The following is a 22,917-nucleotide window of genomic DNA, read 5'->3' as shown; positions in this document are numbered from 1 at the left end:
GTTAGAATAGTAAGGACCATAGCATCAGTTCCTTTAATTTCACAGATGAGGACATTGGGTCCATGGGAGATTAACTTGCTTGTCCAAAGTCCCAGCAGCACTGGATGTGGAGTGTGAGTTTCCTAACCCACCCAGGGCCCTTGCCCCTACACCACTGTGGCTCCCCTACTTGCCAAGTTCACGCCCATGCTCATCGGCACCACTTTTCCTCCCTGTTGAGCAGATAGTAGGAATCATTTGTATCAGTTGGAGCCAAATTCACTTATGTTCTTTCAGCACCCAAGGTCTGCGCTTTTGCCTTGAAGTTGACTCTTGTTTCCCATGCTTCCAGGATGAGTTTCTCAGTCTTCTTCCCTTTTCTTTCTCCTGTTCCTCCCAGACCTTCTGGTCTTTTCCACAGCATGCCTTCCACACCAGTCTTCTGGTGCTCTTCAAACACATCTCATAAATTTTCTCCTTTGCTGAAGCTATTTTCCCAGGCATGCTTCTCTCGTCCTCTCCTCGCTCTATGTTTTGAGCACTGATACGAATCTTACTACTTTTAACATGCCCTCTCTAACCACCTCAGCCCACGGGGGATCCTTATGCAAATGGTCATGGTGTCTCTCCTTTGAAACTCAACATATCGTGGCTAGACCAGTGTTTGCCAGAGTATTCCTTAGAACACATGCTCCTTGAACCCTATTTTCTCCATTACCCCTATAAGATGAGTCCATGGTTAAGTCTGTCCATGAGATGCTGAATGTTTAATCTGCCTCATGGACATTCCTGTTGCAAATTAACACACTAAAGGCTCTGAGAAGTTTTGCATTATAGAAACTGGCTTAGCTTTTTAAACCCATGTACCTCCCAGATATATATCCTTGGAACATTTCATTTGTGTGACACTATTAGCATTCTGTTAAATGCATTTTGGGGAATGCTCTTCTAGGAAGTTTATGGCACACAGTTAGAAATCTAGAAATCTTATCTTCTCAGTAATACTGTAAGTTTTTGTGCTTCTTTATCTATCCCCAGTACCCAATGGAATGTTAATTTCTTTCTCTCTTTTTAAAATTTTAAGTGGTTGCAAAGGGTTAAGGGAGGTTTGCTAATCTGCCACTGTGGGATCCTGGTACAGAAAAGAATTTTTTACACGGAGATACGGCAAAGATGCCGAGTGGTCTGCAGGAAAAGCAGAAATTGTTCAGGGATGGGGACAACTTAGAGTATAGTGTTGTCATGGACCATAAGTGGGGCGGGGTCTAGAAAGGCCAAATCCACCGTCAGAAAAATCTCAGTGGAAAAGTTGTAATTTGAGAAACCCTCATCCAAAGAAAGGCAAGTAGCTCTAATATAAGTGAACTTCTCCAAGTCCTGGAGAGTGAAAAATAAATATAAAGATGTAGAGAAGGAGAGAGAGAGAAAAAAAAATGGAACAGAATGGATGGTTATAAAAAACTCATTTTATTTCAGTTTCAAAACTTTCCTGGGATGAGCTCCCAGATCTTCACCCTGCTACCAGGAGCTAAGGCTTCAGTTATTAAGGCTCTCTTCTTGCCCAAACTTCCTTCTTTTCTTCTTTTCTTGCTTCATGTTTCAGTAATGACCTTAAGTAACCCTGGATCTTTATCGGTTCAAGTTGATTTGGTTCAAGGTGGTTCACAAGCTATTTATTGAGCACTTACTATGTGCCAGGCTATGCTGGGGCTGCAAAGATAAACAAGACAGTCTTTTTGCCTGGGTATCTTCTTGCCAGGGGGTGGGGAGAGGCAATATCAGACCTATGACAGGTAGTTTCAATATGGCGCCAAGATAAAGAACAGGGAAGCACATGCCGGAGCCTGGGGAATCCAGTGACTATATCTACTGGGCCACCTTCTCCATTAGGCTCAGGAGTATGGTGCTGAGGGCCCAAGAAATTTCTAGGGGCTTGTGAGGATGTTTTTATTTTTAAAAAATCAGAAATAAAAATTGAATATGATCCAGCTTGGGTTTTATTTCTCTTTATACCAATATAGTCACAAAATAATTTTGAATATTTTTTTTACAGGCCAAAGTAACCAGGGCCCACGAAAGTCATATGTGACTGTGTTAGTTTCCTGGAGCATCTATAACAAAGTACCACAAACTGAGTGACTTAAACAGTAGGAACGTATTTTCTCACGGTTCTGGCGCCCAGATTGAGATGATGGTCTGAGCAGGGTTGGGTGGGTTCCTTGTGAGGTTGTGAAGGAGACTATGTTCCAGGCATCTCTCCTAGCTTCCGGTGCCTCAGGTGCTCTTTGACTTGTAGATGGCTGTCTTCTTATATCTTCCCATCTTCTTCCTTTGTGTGGCTCTCTCTCTTCCCATGATATTCTTTTTTATAAGGACAACAGCCATATTGGATTAAGGGCTTGCCCTATGGCAGTATGACCTCATTTTAACTGAACTAATTACATCTGCAACAACAGTGTTTCCACATAAGTTCACATTTTGAGGTTCTGGAGGTTAGGATTTCAACATATGGATTTGATGGTGGCGGTGGTGATTGGGGAGGGACACAGTTCTACCCATCACAGTGACCCTGGGTTCCTGGGAGAATGTGTGCTTCTCTCCTGTGTGACCACTAGGCAGTGCTTGAAATGAGTCATATGGCTATCTGTGGTTATAAGTCCCCTCACCTCTTTTCCAGGGAAATGAAACAAGGAAGGTTTTTTGTTTTGTTTTGGTTTTTGGTCATAAGACCACTGTGGAAAAATTATATTGCAGACTTGATTGGGACATTTTTTATTGACTTAACTTCTATTTGAAGGTGACCAAATTAAATTATTATTCAGAAAAATAATCTTTACCCTCAGAAATGCCGAGCATGACATCTTTAGAAAGTTAAGCCTTCTTCTTAAACTCAAGTTCTGTAGTAAACTCTTCTGCATGCCCCATCCCCAGACTGGCCAGCCTTGGTGGGTCCCAGGATGCTGGGATGGAGGTCCCCAGGTTGTACTACCATGAGCTGTTTTTTCCCCATTTCTCAGGGATAGGCTCTAAGTCAGGAAACAAATGCCAGGAAGTGATGATAGAGATTTTGAGGAAATGCTGTTCCTCTGGTTCCCACCCTAGTGTCCAGGGTCGGGGTCTAGAAGGGGCCAGAGCACATTTCTCACAGGTTCCATGTGCTATTTTGGGGAAAAGGCCAGGCAGTCACCCAGGCACAAACCTGGCACAAGCCCACCACAGCCTGTTTTGAATTTGTATTTCAAATTCTGCCTTTTGCCCAGGGAGTTCCAGGGGACACTGTCTCCTTCCTCCCTCACTGTGCAGGCCTGCTCAGCTGGTGGTGGTCTGAGGCAAGCCAATGCTACTTCTCACTCCCGTCCCGCCAACTCTGCAAATACTTCTGGGTGTCTGGTCCTCATTAGGTTTGGCTGAATTGACAGTTTGCAGTCTCTCCCTGAAGTGCCACCTCACCTGTGGTTGACCAGATGCCCCCATCTTCCCTTTTGAAGAAAGGGCCACAAGGGACTGCTCAGGCAGTTGCCAGAGCTTGTCCTGTGGGCTCACATGCCATGCAACTCGGCTGCTGCTGTCACCACCTTCCTGTCTAGGAGACCAGCTCACCACGGGCCTCTCCTCCTTGCCTGGGCTTTGCCAAACTCTCTGGATAGCAGCCATCTTGAGTTTGTTCCTGGAGCCCATCGACTGTCTGGGTTCTCTCACAAGTTGTAAGAGAAACAAACCGAAAATGTGCTAGGTCCTTCATCACCTCCTTCTTTTTCCAGCCTCTCATTTGAAGTTCTATGCATATTCCCAGACTTATACTTCTTAGTATTTTTCATAAAAATAACTCTGTGTGGCAACTCTGGGTAAATATCTTAGCTTTAAAGTCTTTACAATCAGACCTCCTATTGCAACCAGAATGGAGCAGCTGTAATCAAGGAAAATATACAGAATAAAGGTTTTAAAGTGCCCCCCCCTTTTTTAGAGTACCTGATCTGTTTTGTTATTAACAGGAGGAAATATTTAGAAAAATCAAGGGCATTTCTAAACGTCTGACTGTTCGACTGGGTAAAAATACAATCTAAGTATTTCCTTTCAAATTTGCATCACTTTATGATTAGTCAGGGCTTTTGAAGTATGAATATCCTTTTCCGAAATGTTTTCTATTACAGCTGTGTCTTTTTTTTTTTTTCTGTGACCCAATTGCCTGACTCGTTGGCATGGAAAAATTCACGTTATTAGTTTAAAAATACATTGTTGAATGTCAATAACAGGTTTTGTAAGGTTGTGTTTCACAAACTTTTATGGAGTTTAATTTTGTCATTTTGTTCTAGCATGTAGGCAAAGGGGGCCTTGGAGAGGGTGTTTAGGGTCTTTTGAGGCAGGACAGAGGAAGAAACTGGAAAGAGTGGTGACGACCCCTTTTGAATGGACCCTTTAAATGCATTCATTACTGTAAGGGAGATAGTTGGCAATGGATGAAAACATTCCTGATTATTTGAACCAGAGCTGGTCTGGCTGTGGAGCTTCTTCATCTTGGATATTTAGAGTTCTTCTCATTTTCCTTTACCCCATTAGGGGCAACCATGAGTTCATGATCATCAATTTGCCCCTAATGTCTTTTAATAGTGAACTCTTTAAAAGATTATTGAATTTATTTCATTATCCATACATGTTCCAAGAGTTCTGGAAAAATGTTACCTCAGTTAGAATATAATCTGGAAGCTTACATTCCTTAGAATTTGCTACTCAGGAGATACTTTAGCACTCGGGTTCTTTAAAAATAAATTGTTTATAGCTCCGATATTTTCTTTCTAATTTGTTCCCACTAGTCCATCATCAATGAAGCAAGGATTTTGAAGCCAAGATGTTTGCTTCCAAGTGAGAATATAAAGAAAATTTAGTGTTTGATTTTTTCCCCTTATCTTTTCTGGGAGTAGATATATTGTGTGAGTGTTCAACACACCTGCCAAAGTCAACTTTTAAAATAGACATAACGTAAGACCAGCACACAGCTCAGCCTTGTTCCCTGGTGGAGCTCTGTCTCTGAGGGTTTGGGTTCTATAGGTTTGGTCTGCCAGCCATGAAGCCTGCAGAGATACATTTGTCAAGAAAGACAAATGATTGCCTCTTGTTTTGAACCACCTCATCCATCAATGGCATCATTTGGTGCAACTTGATAAAGAAATATCAGAAGTGCCTTTTGTAATGGCGGATGCACCTTAAAAAGGGCCCTTGCCTGGAGTGTGGTGGGCATGCTGTGTGCCATCTGCTGCTACAGAGGTGCTGCTGACCTCCTTGTGGCCCTGTGTTTCTCTTGAAACAGGCCAGGCTCAGTAAACTTAGGGACCTCCCTGTGATTCTTCCAAGGGTCCTTGCCTTCATTGTCAGGGATTTTAAGGCCCTGGGAAGTGAAAAGACAGCTGGGACCAACACGCACCCTCTGAGATAGTGCTTTTGGCAACTTCTAGGCTGTGGATTGGTACCAGAAATCAAAACAAATAATCTTATAGTGTACAGGTAGTGTTCAGGATCAGTATTTGAAATTCGGTGGTTGGCTCACTGTCAGTATTTTAGGAAATGCAAAGAGAAAAATTTTAAAAACCTGCTCAACCTTTAAATCAGAGGAGGTTGAATGATCCACAATGGGGATCTACATGTAATTTTATAAAGGAAGGAAATATTTCAGCCTTCGGTGGTCCTTAGTTTGTGTTTTGTTTATGTGTTATCTACCAGACTTGAATAATTAGTAGAATTCCACAGTGTTAAAGCTTGCAGTGGGTAGAATTATGTCCCAAAAAAGCTATGTCCAAGTCCTATCTCTTAGTACCTGTGAATGGGAACTTATTTGGAAATAGAGTCTTTGTAGACATCATCAAGTTAAGGATCCCAGGATGAGATCATCCTGGATATAGGGTGAGCCCTAGATTCACTCACTAGTATTCTTATCAGAGAAAAGAGAGGGGGTTGAGATGGAGATGCACAGAGGGAGAAGAGCATGGAAAGACCAAGACAGAGACTGGAGTGATGCTTGTATAAGGCAAGGAACACCAAGGGTTGCTGGCAACTGTCAGAATTTAGGAGAAAGGCATGAAAAAGATTCTCCCTCAAAACCTCCAGAAGGAGCCAAATCTGCTGACACCTTGATTTTCAACTTTGGCCTCTGGAATTGGGAGAGAATAGATTTCTGTTTCAAGTCACCCAGTTTGGGGTAATTTGTTGTAGCAGTATCCTAAGAAACAAATACAGAGCTGTATGGGGTCTTGAAAACATCTGATCCAAGAGCCTCATTTTATTTTGGGAGACCCAGTGACTCGTCCAGTTTACACGGTAGGTGCGCAGCTAAGCTCAGACTAGAATGCTTGATTGCAAACCCTGAGTTCAGTGTCCCCCTACCCACTTACAGCATATCCAACATGTGCGAAACATGGGGTCAGGTGCTAGAGGGAGTGCAGAGGTAAGTCACACCAGCTTTGCCATTAAGGAACTTCAAAGAAGTCATGGATTCAATTTTCTATGATACGGGTACAGGATACTCTGTGATGTCATTAGAGGTTATAAATCTAAATGGGTGGGACAAGTATGCATGATTGAAAAGATCAGAAAAGGCTCATTTTGGAATTGGCCTCTGTGGTTGGGCTTTAAAAGATGAGATTTCAGCATGGAGATTTGGTGGGGAAAGAGGGGCCAGGAGGGGGGTGAGTAGGACGGTGCCTTCTCACTGCCAACTTAGAGGAGCGCTCAGTAGTTGGTGGCAGACAACACTGTTGCTGTAGACCTGCAGAGGCAGGGCCTTCCAGCAAGCTGTGGGGGTGATGGTGCTGCCCACTGGGCCGGAAGGCACAGCAGCATCAAGCCAGAAGGGATTATTCTCCAGGCTTAAGGTTTAATGCTGTTTGCCCTGTTAGATTTTGAACTTACTAAGACCTATCATTGCTTTCTTCTTTCCTGTTTCTCCCTTTTTGGAATGGGGATGTCTACCCAATACATGTCCCACTGTTGTATTTTGGAAGGACATAACTTGCCTGGTTTCATGGGTTCATGGCTGGAGAGGATTTTTGCTTCCGGATGAATGTACCTGGAGTGTCACCCATACCTGATTCAGCTGGTATGTAGATGAGACTTGGGCTTTAGAGTAGATGCTGGAATGAGTTAAGACTTTTGAGGTTATTGGGTTGGAAGGAATGTGTTTTGCATGTCAGAGGACATGAATTTTGGGGGGGTCAGGGGCAGATGCAATGGATTGAATGCTTAGGTCACTCTAAATTCATATGTTAAAATCCTAACCCCCAGTGTGATGGTATTTGGAGGGTGGTGGTGGTGGGGGGGGACTTTGGGAAGTGATTCAGTCAGGTCATGAAGGTGGAGCTCTCATGACTGTGAGGTGTACTCAATAAGGTTAGTGTCCTTATCAAAGGCCCCAGAGATTAGTGTCCTTATTAAAGGCCCCAGAGGGCTCTTGTCCCTTCCACCCCATGAGGACATGGTGAGAGACACTGTCTGTGAGCCAGGAAGCAGGCCCTCACCAACACTGAATCTGCTGGTTCCTTGATCTTGGACTTCCCAGCCTCCAAAGCTGCTAGAAATTTCCCTTGTTGATAAGCCACCTAGTCTATGGTTCCTGTTCAAATGGACTAAGGCAGCTAGCTGTTAAAGGAACACAGAATCAAATGTGAAGGAGTGGGAACTCTGGTGGCCTGTTGCTTCTCATTTCCTTCCAAACAGAATCTGGGTTTTGAGCAGGTATCTCCTCTCTGCAGCACCATCTTGTGCCTCGGGGGAGGCTGACCTCACATCCAGGTATAGGAGGTGGCTCAACAGGTAATGGGAGTAATACCATTCCCCTTGCCAATGCTTGCCTGAGTTATGGGCACATGAACTGATTTTGGCCAGTGAAATGTAAAGGGAAGTCTGGTGGGGGTTCGGGAAGGAGGGGATGCTTCTGGAAGGAGAAGAACTCCCTTCTTCCCCTGGACATTAGAGTTTCTGGATGTGGAGTAGAACCAGGGGAAGCATCTGCTGAAAGATGAAGCTGATACTGGGAGTGGCAAAGAAACAAGGAACAGGCTGTTGGGGATGGCATGACACCCCTGAGCTCACCGACACCCTACCTTTGAGTCTCCTGTTAAATGGCATTAATATATTTCCTTATCATCTCTGCATGTGGGAATCAGTGTTTCTACCACCCATTACTGAAAGCACGGCGGGCCTTCCTGGAGTTGGACGGAAGGAGAGGGGGCTAGAGTGTTCTAGGCAGAGAGAACAGCTTCTGTGGGGGCTTTAAGGGGAGACACTATCACCCCTGTATTGGAGACAATGGGAAAAAAAAACGGCAGTCTGTCTGGAACAGGGAATGGGGGCAGTGATGTATGTGTAGAGATGGGGAAACAAGAGGGGGAACAGAGAGGGGTATGGCCAGAGGAGGGAAACAGGAGTCAGATTACAAGTAGCACAGAAGTTTACAAAGACCCATGTGGGGGAGACATGAGGGTATTAATTATAGGTGAGGTATTAATTAGGGAATATTAAATTGGCTCCATCGAGACATGATGCGATCCTGGCATCCGGCAGTGACAACGGTAATGAAAACCAGGGATGGATGTTAAAGACACCGGGGATGTAGAATCCATGGTATTTGGCAGTACATGAACTATGGGGGGAGATGGAGACAGCAAAATCCATGCCAAGAATCTTGAGCAAGTGACTCAGAAGATGCGGTTCTCTGAAAGGCCAGTGAGGAGGGAGGACTGGGTGGGGTGGGCTGAGGTGGAGGAGAGGACAAGACAGCCATCAGCTGTGGGTTGTCTGAACCAAGCGCCTAGACTCACACCAGACAGGCGAGGGTGGGCGCAAGCTCAGAGCTCTCTGGAACACCCACAAAACTGAATGAGGACGCCCCTTCTGTCCCCTCTCAGCTCCCTGACCAGTGACAGGCAGGCCTTGGGCTCTGACTTGGGCTCTCCCCATGCCATCCCTCTGGGGCTTGTTCTGTCACCCTGTCCTTGTCCCGTGTCTGCGTGGGGCCCTTGGACCCTCCTCTGTTCCTGGGCAGGATCCAGGCTTTGCTTGTGAGTTCCAAAGTGCCCGAGCCTTGTAAATCAAAAGCCTTAGGTTTTAAGACTATTGGCCCTGCTCTGTTACAGTGTAAAGAACCATCTGGAAATGCCACACTTTTTGTCTGTACATTCTGCTGGGCAGGTCTTCTCCAAGTGTCTGCTTTCAGTAGGTAGGAAGCTAGAGTTAATATGTCAGACTGTTACTTCAGGCCAGGTAGTAGCCATGGAAGAACAGAAAAAGATGGAAAGGTGACCTGCTGGGGTTGGACCTGGGGAACAAATTGGGTTAACCAGAGACAGAAATGCAGAAATCCACTCTGCCCACATGAAATCCCACAGGGATGGAGCGAGAGCTCCTCATGGTCCATCTGACTGTGCCATTTGACAAAGCTATGTTCACTGGGAAGGTAGGAAAAAGGTGGCTGTCTAAACTTCATGGCTGCTATTTTATGGCCTCAAGCCATTTGGAATGTACAAGTTGGGGTACAGGTGGTTTAGGGCCAACATCCCACATGCAGTGACGACCCCTGTTCCCCAGTTCCAGGAAGATGTGGAGGAAATCCTTTGGCACCAAGCAAGCAAACAAACACACACCCAAACAAAACAACACGAAAAGTCTGTACCGAAAACTTTCCACTTGCAAACATGTTTTTGTCACTGCCAAAGGTTTAGGATTGCAACATTTGGGCGTCTTTGGCCCCAAACCCGAGGACTCTGCAGTTTTCCCAAAGCACCTAAAATAAAGAATTCCTTTGGCAAAAACAGTATGTTTGTAAACAGAAAGCCTTTATTTTTGAGAAACCCAATTCCCCCTTAGATGTAGAGTATTCTGAATAAAGCCCCCGTGGCTATTTTCTGTCTGCTTCTCCCTCTCCTGATTGTCACTGGCAGGTAGAAAATATCTCCAGTTTGTGAGTGTGTGTGTGGTTTCCATTAACAGGGTGTGTGTTTGGAATTTGTGATTGTCGGCCAGTTGCTGATTGCCTTCTGATGCTTCTTGAGAGAAAGCTTTGCAGATGAGGTGCTGGATTCTTCCAGACTCCAGGTTTCTTGTGCCCCAGGGTCATGAAGCTGGGCGCTTCCCAGAGATAGGGCCAAACCTCCTTGCTTCTTGTCAGACCTACCCCACCCATCCGAACATTGTAACTTGGTGCAAAGCACAGATCTGAAGTTGGAGTAGCTTGTTTTCTAGCTTCTTTGTAGAACAACTTTGCTGCTAAAGATGAGCTGTTTTTCCCTTAGGGGGGCATAGATGACATCTTTCCCCCCTATTTCTTACTAGCAGAACCTTGGCCCACAGAAGGCTGTAATAATTTTCTCGATTTGGAGGATGGTGGCCTCAGGTCCTAGCTAAAACTTAAAAGTAATTCTCACTAAATACTCAAAATTTAAAATACCTTGGTCTAAAATCCTAAGATGGAAGACAGAGTTAAAATTTGTGATATTTCTGGGCTTGGCCACAGAAGGAAGTGTGTATGTATATATATAAAATATATGTTTTTATTGAGGTGAAATTTAAATAATATGAAATTAACCATTCTAAAGCAGACAATTCAGTGACATTCAGCGCACCCACAGTGTAACCAATGCCCCTGATTTAGTTCCAGGACATTTTCAATTTTCATCACTCCAGTTAAACCCTCCTAACCTGTCAAGCAGTTACTTCCCACACTTGCCTCCCCCCAGCCCCTGGCAACCACCAATCTGCTTTCTGTCTCTGTGGATTCACCTATGCTGGAGACGTCGTATATAAATGGAATCATACATACATCTGGCTTCTTTCCCTTAGCATCACGTTTTTCAGGTTCATCCATTTTGTGAGGACATTTGTCTCTAAAACAAATCCTGTTAAAGAGCTGTTATGTCTCCTATTTAAGGCTGAGTAGGAATTTAGGGAGCATTGGGATGAACCCTGATGGTTTCGAGGGCCTGGAAAGACTGTACGAGGCTGGAGAAGCCAGGCTCTGCTCAGGGAAGCACCCTTTGTCTTCCAACTCTCTCGTACCCTGGTTCTGCCCTGGATGATGACCCCTGGGGCCCCAATGGCATCTCTTGCTCATGGCCCTTGCCATCTTCTTTCCAGGCCTGCTCCTTACATGATGAACTGGCTCCCACCGCGTGAATTCAGGGCCATCCTGCCTGGTGCGGTGTGGGTGGGTTCAATAGGTCTTAGAGAAAATGAATCTCTCGGAAATCAAGGAGAAGACAAGTAGTGGGTTCTTAAACTTCCAGCACTTTTCAGCTTGTTAGGCAGCCATGAGGTCTCATGGGATAGAGGTGGGAGCAGATGGGGTCTTAACACCCAGACAAGAAGAGGGTGCTGGATTAAGAGAATACCTGGAAAAGATTATTTATTAGTCATGAAAAGATTTTAGTGTATGCCTGTAATAAATTTATTATAAGGATATGAACTTAAAATGATTTGCCATATGGCCTTTTCTTTTTTATGTTTTATTACTATTGTCTTTTCATTTTAAAAAAAAAAAAGCAAAAACCCAGGCTGACATCATTTCTATGATGATTGACTTTACTCATTTTGATGTTTTTCCTTATTTTTATATCCTCCCTATATTTTTAAAACTTTTTCTGGAGGTCAAATAGTCCATCCTCTGGAATTGGAATTCCTTCATTCTGGAACTGGAAACTGAAGTCTACTAATTTTAATAATTTTTCTGTCCTCCTTAGTTGATCTTGCTGAAACTAAGAGCAGTTACTCTGAGCGGCCTTATTTAGCCACTAGGTGGCGCTCATATGCTATTGTAAATGGGTTCTGTCCTTGAAGTCAAAGAATTTAGAAAGCAATTTGTCTTCATTTAAGGTAAATACAGGAATTGGCCCTACAACCTGGATGTGCTTTTTGGATTACATATTTTCTTCCCCCTTCTCTTTTCTTGACTGCCCTTTTCACTGTGGCATTATGATCAAGTACAGAGACTAAGTTTCAATACTACCTCCATCATTCACTTGCTGTATGACCTTGAGTAAGTCACTTAACTTCAGTGTTCTTAAATAGAAAATGAGGTTAATAATAATACATACCTCATAGGGTGGTTATGAGAATAAAAAAGTTAATATTTATTAAAGCATTTGTGTTACATGTGTTTGCTTTTTTTCTTTTTTTAATATTGCTGTGTCTTTTTCTCCCCAGCTTCATGAGAAATAATTGACATTTAACATATAATTGTAAGGTGTACAACATGATGATTTGATACACATATATACAGCAAAATGATTACCACAAGAGACTTGGTTATATGCTTGCTATATTATCAATATTATCAATATTTTTGTTCTTCACCGGAACATTGCTAATCACTTAGATGAATGTTTCCCATATACCAGTTCAAGGACTAGCAATATCAGAATCACTTAGGTATTACTTAAAATATAGATTTATGAGCTCCATATCTGGAGTATCTATTTTAGTAATTTGGGGGAAGGACTTAGGGATCTCCATTTAAAAGTTTTTCAAGTAATTCTGATGCTCAGCTAGATTTGGAGACAAGTGACATAGACTACCCAGGACATCCTGCTGAAGTGTAAGAAGTTTATGCTACCTGGACACTGGCAGTTTTTAATTCCCCTTAAACATGGGGTATGTGCCATCCAAAGTTCTGTCCACTGGGATGATTCCCTCTCACTATTGTCTTTCAAGGCTGCCCTGGGAATGAGGCTATATAGCAGCCTTTGGCCAGTTTTGGCTTGTACCCTTATATTCAGCTGACCTTGGGATAAATCAAGCTTGGGCTTTTTCCTCCTCCATTACCTGTTCAGAACAGACATTCCATGTGGCAATAAGTGTGAGCTAAGGAGAGGTAGTGATGCAATGGTGGTGAGTAACGTGGGGGTCTGGGCTGCCTGCTTGTATGGCTTGCTTATACCCTTGATATGGATGTCTGCTTCACAAGGACTGCAGCTGGGCCTGCCTAACCGTGTGGCTTGATGGGTGTGATGCAACCCATCCCATCATGGATGACTGGTTACTTGATGTCCCAGGGTCAGTACTCCATTTCTTCTAGGACCCAGTAGCATGTTAAGAGCTGTTTTCTCTAAAGTGGTATAGTTATTTGCTATAGTTGACATGGCCTTTTCCAGAACTCAAAGTGTCTGAGTTGTGATTTTCCCAATATAGATTGCCCAAAATTCCAGTGTCTTTTTCCATCACTAATGCTTCTCATTAATGCCATAGGGTCTGCTGGGCCATAAGGCTCAAGGTGTAGGCTACTTGCTGCAGCCTGGACCTTTTTTGGACCATTTTCCTGTTTGGCTCCTATTCAAAATTTTTGTGTCCTTTGTTAAACGGATGTGAGCAGTATTCCTAACTGTAATCCAAAGAACCCAAAGAAATCCACTGGGTGTTGTGCTGAAGTCTTTGCTTTAGGAAGGGTGAGATACAATAATTTGTTCTTCCCTTTGGCTAAGATGTCCTGGCATGTCCCAGATCTGGGATATTTATTTATTTATTTATTTATTTATTTATTTATTTATTTATTTATTGAAGAGTTTATTTTATTCATTTGAGAGACAGCACGTGCTCAAGAGAGATAGAGATATAGATAGAGAGAGAGATTGAAAATGCACAAGCAGGAAGGGCAGAGAGGGCTGAGGAGAGAGCCCAACACAGGGCTCAATTCCCAGGACCCTGAGATCATGACCTGAGCTGAAGGCAGACGCTCAACCAACTGAGCCACCCAGGTGCGATCTGGGACCTTTAAAAAGTGTACTGATGTGGCAGGCGCCTGAATCCTCATGGAGTTACTTCCCATTGGGTTGATTGCATGAGTCTGACTTATAAAGGCCCTGGCGTATTTGCCACTTGTTGCTCATCAGGTCTGGTTCACATGATGTCACCAGCAGAGTGATGTTCTGCAGATGTCCAGCTGGTCCAGGCCTCCTTAGATTGTGTGATGACAGAGAGGGGAGAGTTCACATAGCCCTGGGTCAACACCGAAAGTGAATACCTTTGTCTGTTCTCAGTGAATGCAAACTGTTTCTGATCCTCCTTTTTAATAGGGATGGAAAGGGCACAGTCCCCAGATCAAAGGCTGCATTTTGTGTACCTGAGCCTGTGCTTAAGTTCAGATACCCTGTCTGGCAAGGGAGCCTCAGTGCCCACTGTGGGCTGCTGCTTGTTTAAGTTCACGGGAGTCCATTGTCCTCCAGTACCCGTCTGGTTTCTGCAGGGACCAGACTGATTAATTAAATGGTGATATGATAGGGGCCATGTCATGCATCCCGTAAATATTTGAGGGATTCTTAGCTTTAAAATCCACCCCAGGATATGAGATTGTTTTTAATTTGCTATCTTGGCTGGGGTTGGGGGCAGTTTTAGAGTCTTCCCCTTGGACTTCCTCACTATGGTAGCTCTTATCTGTGTGGGCGTTTGCCACTGCCAAGTAATGCCATCCCTGTGATTCATGTGGGGTCTAGAGTAAGGGGTGGGGAGTGGGTTCACTCACCCAGTGTCCTGATCCTTCCGCGTGGAGTCCTCTGGGGGTATGGATGGAGCAATACTTTGGTTATTTGCTCTGCCTGGCCTCTGGGGGCGCTGTTCTCTATCACTCATCTCTTATCTCTGCCCAGGTAGCCCCCAGAACATGCACTTTGACCTTGCTACTCATTAGGACAATTGTCACTCCAGCTTCCGGTAGCTGAGTCTAGTGGCCGGCCTCTCATATTTTGGGTCCTGTCATCCCCATTGTTAAACCAATGGGCTGCTTCTGTTCTGCTGTCTCCTAGCACCCTGCCCTGCAGAGGACACCCAATGAGGTTTTCAGTGATGCTGTCAGCTACCAGCAGCTCACTCCTCATTGCTTCAGTAGGTGGAATGCCCTCAGGGTCTTCCCATGGACCAGCATCTACTGGGTTTTCTGGCCTTACATGGTGTGTTCAGTCGAGCTGCCCACTCCCCTGAGCCTTTCTATTCTTCCTTCACTGTCCCTCATGGCAGTTCTGGCTCTTCTACTTTCTTAGTATGGCCATCATTAGCTCCAAGTGTCCAAGAGCCACTCTGGCAACATGCTAAATTCTGCCTCTTGGAGTTTTTGTCGGGGTGTTGTTATCATATGAATTGTGTCCCCCCTGCCATAAATTCATGTGTTGAAGTTATTTTTTTTTTTTTAAAGATTTTATTTATTTGAGAGAGAGAATGAAAGAGAGAGAGAGACATGAGAGGGGGGAGGGGGGAGGGTCAGAGGGAGAAGCAGACTCTCTGCTGAGCAGGGAGCCTGATGCGGGACTCGATCCCAGGACTCCAGGATCATGACCTGAGCTGAAGGCAGTTGCTTAACCAACTGAGCCACCCAGGCGCCCTCATGTGTTGAAGTTCTAACCTCCAGTATCTCTGAATGTGATTGTATTTGCATACAGGCTCTTCAAAGGAATAATTAAATTAAAATGAGGTCATTAGTGTGATCCCTAATCTAATCTGACTGGTGTCCTTATAAGAAGAGGAGATTAGGAAGCAGACACACACACACACACACACACACACACACACACACACACACACACACAAACACACACAGAAGAAAGAGAGGGAGAAGACAGCCATCTACAAGCCAAGGAGAGGGACCTGCAGAAGAAACTAACCCTGCTGACACTTTGATACCAGTCTTGTAGACTCCAGGACTGTGAGGAAATACATTTCTGTAGTTTAAGTCACCAGGTCTGTGGTGCTTTGTTATAGCAGCCTGAGCAAACTGATATAGGTATTGCATCCGTAGCACAGAATAATGTTCCCTTGTTGATACACTCTTCCTTCTGCAACTTTGTGTTCTGCCCCTGATCTACAGCCCTGAAAGCCAGCCCCTCCATCCTCTCTGGGCTCCTGCTGGGGGCCCACATATTGCCTGGGGCCTGTAGCTCCTTCAGGGTCCATCCCTTTCCTCCCTTGGAAAGCCCAGCATTTCCCTGGCTCATCATATGACTTAATGCTAGTGGCCCAAGGTGAGGAGGGGACAGAGCCTCTGTGTGTATGTGCATCTTGCAGGACAGGGATCTCTGCACAGTGTCCTCAAGCAATAGGGAGGCACTAGCCCTGACAGGAGGAGTGGCCTCTTTTGGAGACTCAGAGAGTTCAAGGCATTCTAGGATTCAAGCCTGGAGGGCATCACGCTGGACAGCCCCACCCTGTCTCTCAGATTGTTGTTCTTTTGTACAGGAGCTCTGAGTTTTGACCTAGCAAAGTTGCCGGGTTGGGGGATACAGTTCTGTGTAGCTCTGCTATTTTTATGAGAAGTCCTGGGCCTGATCCTTAGTTTTCTCTGCACTTTGAACACAAGTGGCAGAGTCCCTTCACAGACTGGCAAGAAGGCCTTCTGGCTGCCATGCTTAGCAGTCAACTGAAGGTTAATGTCCTTAGGCCTTCATGGTGACTCTCCCAAACATCACTCGCCCCCAGCAATAGCCACCCAATCTCATCTCTTGATAAAGACTCTTTGCCATAGAGATTTCTCAAGCAGCTGATGCTTGGGTGTTTCCTGGCCCATAGGCCACCCTGGTTCACTATGGTGAAGTTTCAGCAACTACACTTCCTCTTTGAGCCAGGGGCTGTGTGATGGGGTCTTCATTGCTGGCTGGGCAGTGAGTTATCAAGCTCCAAAATCCTATCAGTGAGCCTCCATTCCCTTGAAGCACTTCTGGTGTGAGTCTGGGTTCCAGGGAGGCAGACATTAGCATGTGGGATGTTTGCTAGGGGGCACTCTTGTGATCTGGAAGGAAGGAAGCATGAAGAGGCAGAGTAGAGGCTAGAAAATGCTGCTGTTACCCCATGGGAAGCTGGCACGGTCCTCAGAGTTGTGCTGAGTTGGAACAGGAGGGTCAGACTGTAATGCTCCTGACCCGTCAGTGGGTCCTTGGACTCCAGCTGTCTCAAGAAAGGGGTGTGATCTTGTGCAAGGTGGTTCCCTTCAGCCAAAGGCAGCATCTGGGGAAGACGGACTGCCCTCCCAGCCCTGGGGAAATGCACCCTTCAGTCCTGAAAAAGTTCTGGAAAATGAAGAAGGCATTCAAGACAATAAGCCAAAAGTATTCGTTCTATTGGGGTCACTTTGAACTTCACGCTGGTCAGGGCTCAGTGCTGATGCCTCCTTTTGGTGGATGGAGCAGAAGGCTGAGATTGTGCCACAAACTGGAAGCAGCACTTGGACAGGCATGCTGTCGTTAAGGGGCTTACTCTTTTTATCCCCTGAGTGGAAGTCATCTCCATGAAGGTGTGTGACCCTAGAAGGCTCAGGTCACACTCAGTTACCTTGGTCTCTTGGACACCGGTTTTCGGGTGTGAATTGGAGCTTCCACCTGCTGCTGGGCTGTCATCAAGCCAGAAGCGACACTGAGACAGTCCAGCTGCCATCCGCACGTTGGGAGCGGATGAAGGTGAATCGGGGGACTGCCGGCAGAGACGCAGAGCGCTCACGCATGTTTGAACTGCACGTCCCAGAGCTGACCACAACAAAAGCTCCAAAGAGGAAAGGTCAGACCCATGAAGTGCTATTTGTTTTCACTGAAACTTCATCCCTCCCACTTAACACCCGTCTAACCAGCAACGGAATCAATTACCACGTGTCAGCCCGAAATCTGACACAAGAAATGAAAGAAGGACACAACGTCCCCAGGGGGGTGGCAGGCGGGCAGAGAGGGCCGGGGAGATAGAGAACTTGGGGAGGGAAGCCGTGAATGAGCCACTCTGTCCTGTAATTAAGGGTTAAAGGCAGCCTGAGACCCTGCTTCCCTTCCCTCATACCCTCTCCCGCGCTTGGAGCCCAGATCACAGTTACCCGTTTGTACTACTGGGTTTCTATTGCAAAGAGTGGTCAGCAAGCCTGTGAGGTGATTCGACTTTGGTTACATAAGTTGCTCCATTTAATAATTGAAGACCAAAAGGTTCTAGACATTTATTATTTTATTGAGCTCTAGGAGCAAGAATTCCTGGCAGATCAAGTTCAGCTGCCATGCCTATTTGAGCTGATTGAGTTCCTGCATTTCTTGGGCTTCTGTTAAATGTGGTGTCAGCTCGTCCGAGAGTGCCCGGTTCAGGTGATGTCATTCACTTTCCACATTTATGCAAGTCTCGGGGAGAGAGCTCCACTGGCTGCTCACGCAGAACACAGAAAAGTTCAGTGGATGAATCCCAGAGAGAGTGCTGTTTCACCATGTCTGTTAAGTAAGATGTTTTTGTTCATAAAGAACACTTGAACTCTTACACTTTCATTAATAGGGTCTTAGGATAAAGAACTCTCTTGTCTTTAGGTAGAGCATTACATGGGCATTTTCTAATGTGTTCTGTAAATGGTTTTGCCTCTCAGATTGCCCCACTATGTGGAATGTTCAAAGTGGGAAACACTGATTAAAATGGAACATGGATACAAGAAGCAGGAGGCATTCCTTTAGAGATCCTGGTGGTATAAAAGGTATTTCCATTTATCAGCAGGAATTCATGAAAAGCCAAATTTTTGCTCAACCAGATGATTCAGTGGTCAGTGGAATAGTGCGTGGCATGCTTATGAACGAATCAGTAACTTGTCCTTTGATGTAGTTGTTAATTCCATGTGGTCTTATGGTATCGGTACCTTTTTATGACACTACTTTTGGATTCTTTTCTGCTGACTTGCATGATGCTCAGTCTTTGGTTCTCTCATCTGCAGAGAGAGATATGTGTTCTCTCTTTCTCTTTGCTTTTTCAAAGTGATGCCACCTACAGGCAGGGTTTTCTTTGCTGCCGGCAATGTAATGCTCCCTGCGTCTTCATCATCATATGGGCTCCTTGGTGCCCTTGGCTCAGCTCTGCACCTCTCTCCGGGTAGAAACTGTCCTTCCTGGCTCCCTGACACCTTAAACTCAGATGGGTCTAAGTGGAATCAATCATCTTTCCTTGACTTGTCTCCTCCTTCACATCTCTTCTCCATTTCCAATGTGGGACCAAAATCCCAGGGGTCACTTAAGCTTGAAACCCGAGATACTTTCTTGATCCTCCCCATCTTCCTTATCCCATCCATCATCAGATGTTATCGATTTTTACCTCCTAAATATTTCTCACATTTGCCCCTCAGCCATCCTGCCACTTGGCCTCATTTTATGCCACCATGTTCTCTTCCTGCCTATTCTGACAGCCTCAGACTCTCACCTCTGTGGATTTACTCATATTTCCCCCCTTTTCTAGAGTGTGTTCCTTTTTTTTTTTTTTTTTGGCTTTTTGTTTTTAACCAGTGAACCTGAAGACTTTAAGACTCAAATCAGGCATCACTTTTAAAAAAATGAAGTATCAATTACTTAATTGTTTTCACATCTGTATTTTCTCTTGTGTTCTCCATCTTCCTTAATTCCCTCCCTGTCTCTCCACCTTTCCCAGTTGGACAGTTTTGAGTCATCTTCTGTCCCCCAGATGGTATCAGTTATCCAATGTTGAGTTACTGCTGAATTATACCTGCTCTCCTTCCTGTCTCCACCATCGATTTTCAGGTTGAAGCCCACCTGATTTTCGAGTAAGCCATTCACTCATCTCCCAGCAAATCTTTCCTCCTCCTTCCAGCCTTCAGCTCACTGTGGGATTCATCCTTCTTTGTTCAAAGCCTTCTCTGGACCCATTTTCTTCAGAGAAATGTTCTAACTCCCTAGCACATGTTTGGAGCCCTTTACTCTAATTTACCATTTTAAGGGCAGGTGCTGTCTTGTCCCCCGACCTCATCCCTGCCTTGCATTCCCAGTGCCCCCACAGCCCCCACAGCCCCCCAGCCCCCCAGCCCCGCCCCCCCCCCCCCCAGTATCCGCTGCCTAGAGCTGAGCCATCCTTCTCATGTTCTTGGCTTACAGCTGTGCTATTCTTGATTGGGAACTTCTCTGGGTGTTGAAGCCCTACTTACCTTTTAAGACCTAGTGTAAATGGAACCACCATGTGAAGACCCTCCTGATTCCACCACTGAGAACAGATCACTTTTTCCTTACAGGCTTGATGTCACTTAGAACCCTAGTTTGCAATTTGCCAGTCAGCCCAGCATTATAGGCACTTAGGTGTCTGTTTTTTTTGAGTTTGTGGACAACATCCTAGGGATGTGTCTGATTGGTGTTTGTGCTCCTTAGTACCTCCATTTAGCAACTACTTATTAAATCCATGACAAGAAATGGAAGCCATGTATATATTATGTTTACGAATTTTTTTTATTTGACACACAATTCTACATTAGTTTCAGGTGCACAACATAGTGGTTCAAGGTTTATACATTATGCTACACTCATCAGAAGTGTAGCTACCATCTGTCACCATGCAACACTATTACAATATAATTGACTGTATTATTTATGCTGTGCCTTTTATTCCTATGACTTATTCATTCCATAACTGAAAGCCTGCATATAAATAACTGGAAGACTGTATATAAAGACCATGTACTTTAAATGTATATTTCAAAAAGAAAGCTTTTGTTTTTTTTCTTGAAGTATAATTGACATACATTATATTAGTTTCAAGTGTACAACAAAATAATTCGATATTTGTATGTATTTAGAAATGATCACTGCACTAAGTCAACATCTATCACCATACATACAGAATTTCTTCCTTGTGATGAAGATTTTTAAGATCTACTAAAAGAATCCTTTATTTTTTATTGTGTTCATTTTTAAATCTGCACTATCATTTCTAAAATCTTTATTAATACTGAACACACACTGAATATCTTGTCTTTTTAAAAACTTAATCCAGTTAAACACTTAATGACTTTGAAAAACAAAGTAGAATTCATATAAGTACAACAGGAAAGTGTTTCTGAATTGTGATTTAAAAGCAATCATTTGCTGGATTTCAAATTTCTGTTTCAAACTGGAGCCCGTACACATGAAGCATGAATCAGGTGCCATGCAGTTTGTCTAGTTTTGGTGGGGCAGGGCTCCCACTCCAAAGAATTTTCTTTTACAGTGACCTCTGATGTTCAGGGACTGGATCAGTGGAAATGAATAGCCAAAACTATATCTTGCTACATAATAAATGCTTGATGGATGCAATGCACAACATATATATACACACACATACATATATATAATGTGAACATGTGGACAACAGATGATTTTTAGATGTGACTAACATACTCATTAGGCATTTTTAGCAAAATTCTCCTCTAGTCTCATTGTCCTGAAGTTGAAATACAAGAAGCTGACTGTGCTTCAGAATCCTGAAGTTTAACTTGGATCTCTTTGAAGTCTTTTATTATGATTGATGAATCATTTCAACATTTTCCTACACTCAAAGGCCCACAGTAAAAGATAAAATCAAGTACCTTACTAATCAAGGATACCACAAAAGACTGGAAATCAGGCGAAAATGTGACATGAGCAGTAATACTAAACTCAAAAACCTGTATCAATCACTACAAATTTCAAAAGAAATTGGAAACATTTAAAGCTCTTAAAAAAGTGCACAGGACTGATTTCAGAAACCATTTGGGAAATATTTGGGTGCTATTTCTAATAGAAATAAACCTCACTTTGATACTTTCCTCAAGTAAATATTTTGCAATTGAGTTTGGCATCACAAATCAAGGATGGAGAAAGGTTCTGTACCTGCCTGTTTGCAAGGGGATTCCCAAGATAGGCTGGGTTTCCTCTCCATGTCTATGTCAGCCGCTGATGAGAGAAAACTTGCTTTTTTAAGGGAGGCTACTTTTATGTCCAGATGGGGAGGGTTATCACCCACAGACTAAGGTTTTAGGGTTCTTGGAAAAGACTGCTAAAGACCTGACTTACCCTTCATTCCACTTTCAACACTCTGAGACAAGCTCTAAGGATGACTAAGCCTTAAAACTGTTTGCTGAGAGCTTCAGAAGAAACTGCCAGCACCCTGGGAGGAACATCAGAATAGGTTCACGGTGGGAACCCACAAAAGAGGAGCTGCCCAGCCCAGGGAGCCAGCGAGAGCACAGGGATTGTTCAGTGGGCTAGCCAGCTAGCAAAGCAGACGTAGGTATCAAGACTGTCAAGGGCAAGGATCCAGATCGTGCCCTCAAAGCAACAATTTCTACATTGACTACCTACTCCATCCAGCTCTGTGCTTGGCCCTGGAAGTACAGCAAGGAACAATAAAATCATGGTGCCTACCTTCACAGAGTTTACAGTTTTGTGGGGGAAAAGAAATAGTCACACAACTAACAATCATGATACGGTGGATTACCCTTATTGAAGGCTAATTCTGTGCTAGTCATTATGCTAAGTACTTCTTCATATTATCTTACTTAATTTTCATTACCTCCCTTGGATATAAGCATTATCATCCCTTTCTTACAATCAGGGAATAGAAGCTTAGCATGTTTGTTAGCTTAACTGCCCAAAGCCATCTGAGTAAGTGGAAAAGTGAGAGTCTGACCCAGACTGACTCCAGAGCTTATGCTTTTTAACTACCACATGGTATAAACAATTACTAATATTAGAGAGATGACAGATACTACAAATACCACACGTGTTAATTTCCTGTGGCTGCTATAACAAATTACCACAAACTTAGTGGCTTAAAACAACCCAAGTTTATTATCTTAAAGTTCTGTGGGTCAGAAGTCTAACATGGGTCTCACTAGGCTAAAACCAAATTGTGGGCAGGACTGCATTCCGTCAGAGGCTCTAGGGGGAATTCCATTTCCTTGCCTTTTCCAGCTAGCGCTACCCACTTTCCTGGACTCATGGCCCCTTCCTGCATCTTCAAAGCCAGCGATGTCACTTCTCTCTGACCAGTCTTCTATCTTCATGTCTTCCTCTGACTGCCAGTGAGAAAGGCTCTCTGCTTTTAAGCACTCACGTGATTATCTTTGGACCACTTGGACAATCCAGGACAATCTCCTTATCTCAAGATTCTTTTTTTTATGTTATGCTAATCACCATACATTATTACATAATTAGTTTTTGATGCAGTGTTCCATGATTC

This window comes from Zalophus californianus, chromosome 1 (assembly GCF_009762305.2).
Source record: "Zalophus californianus isolate mZalCal1 chromosome 1, mZalCal1.pri.v2, whole genome shotgun sequence".
NCBI classification, from domain to species: Eukaryota; Metazoa; Chordata; class Mammalia; order Carnivora; family Otariidae; genus Zalophus; species Zalophus californianus.
This window is presented reverse-complemented; position numbering follows the sequence as displayed.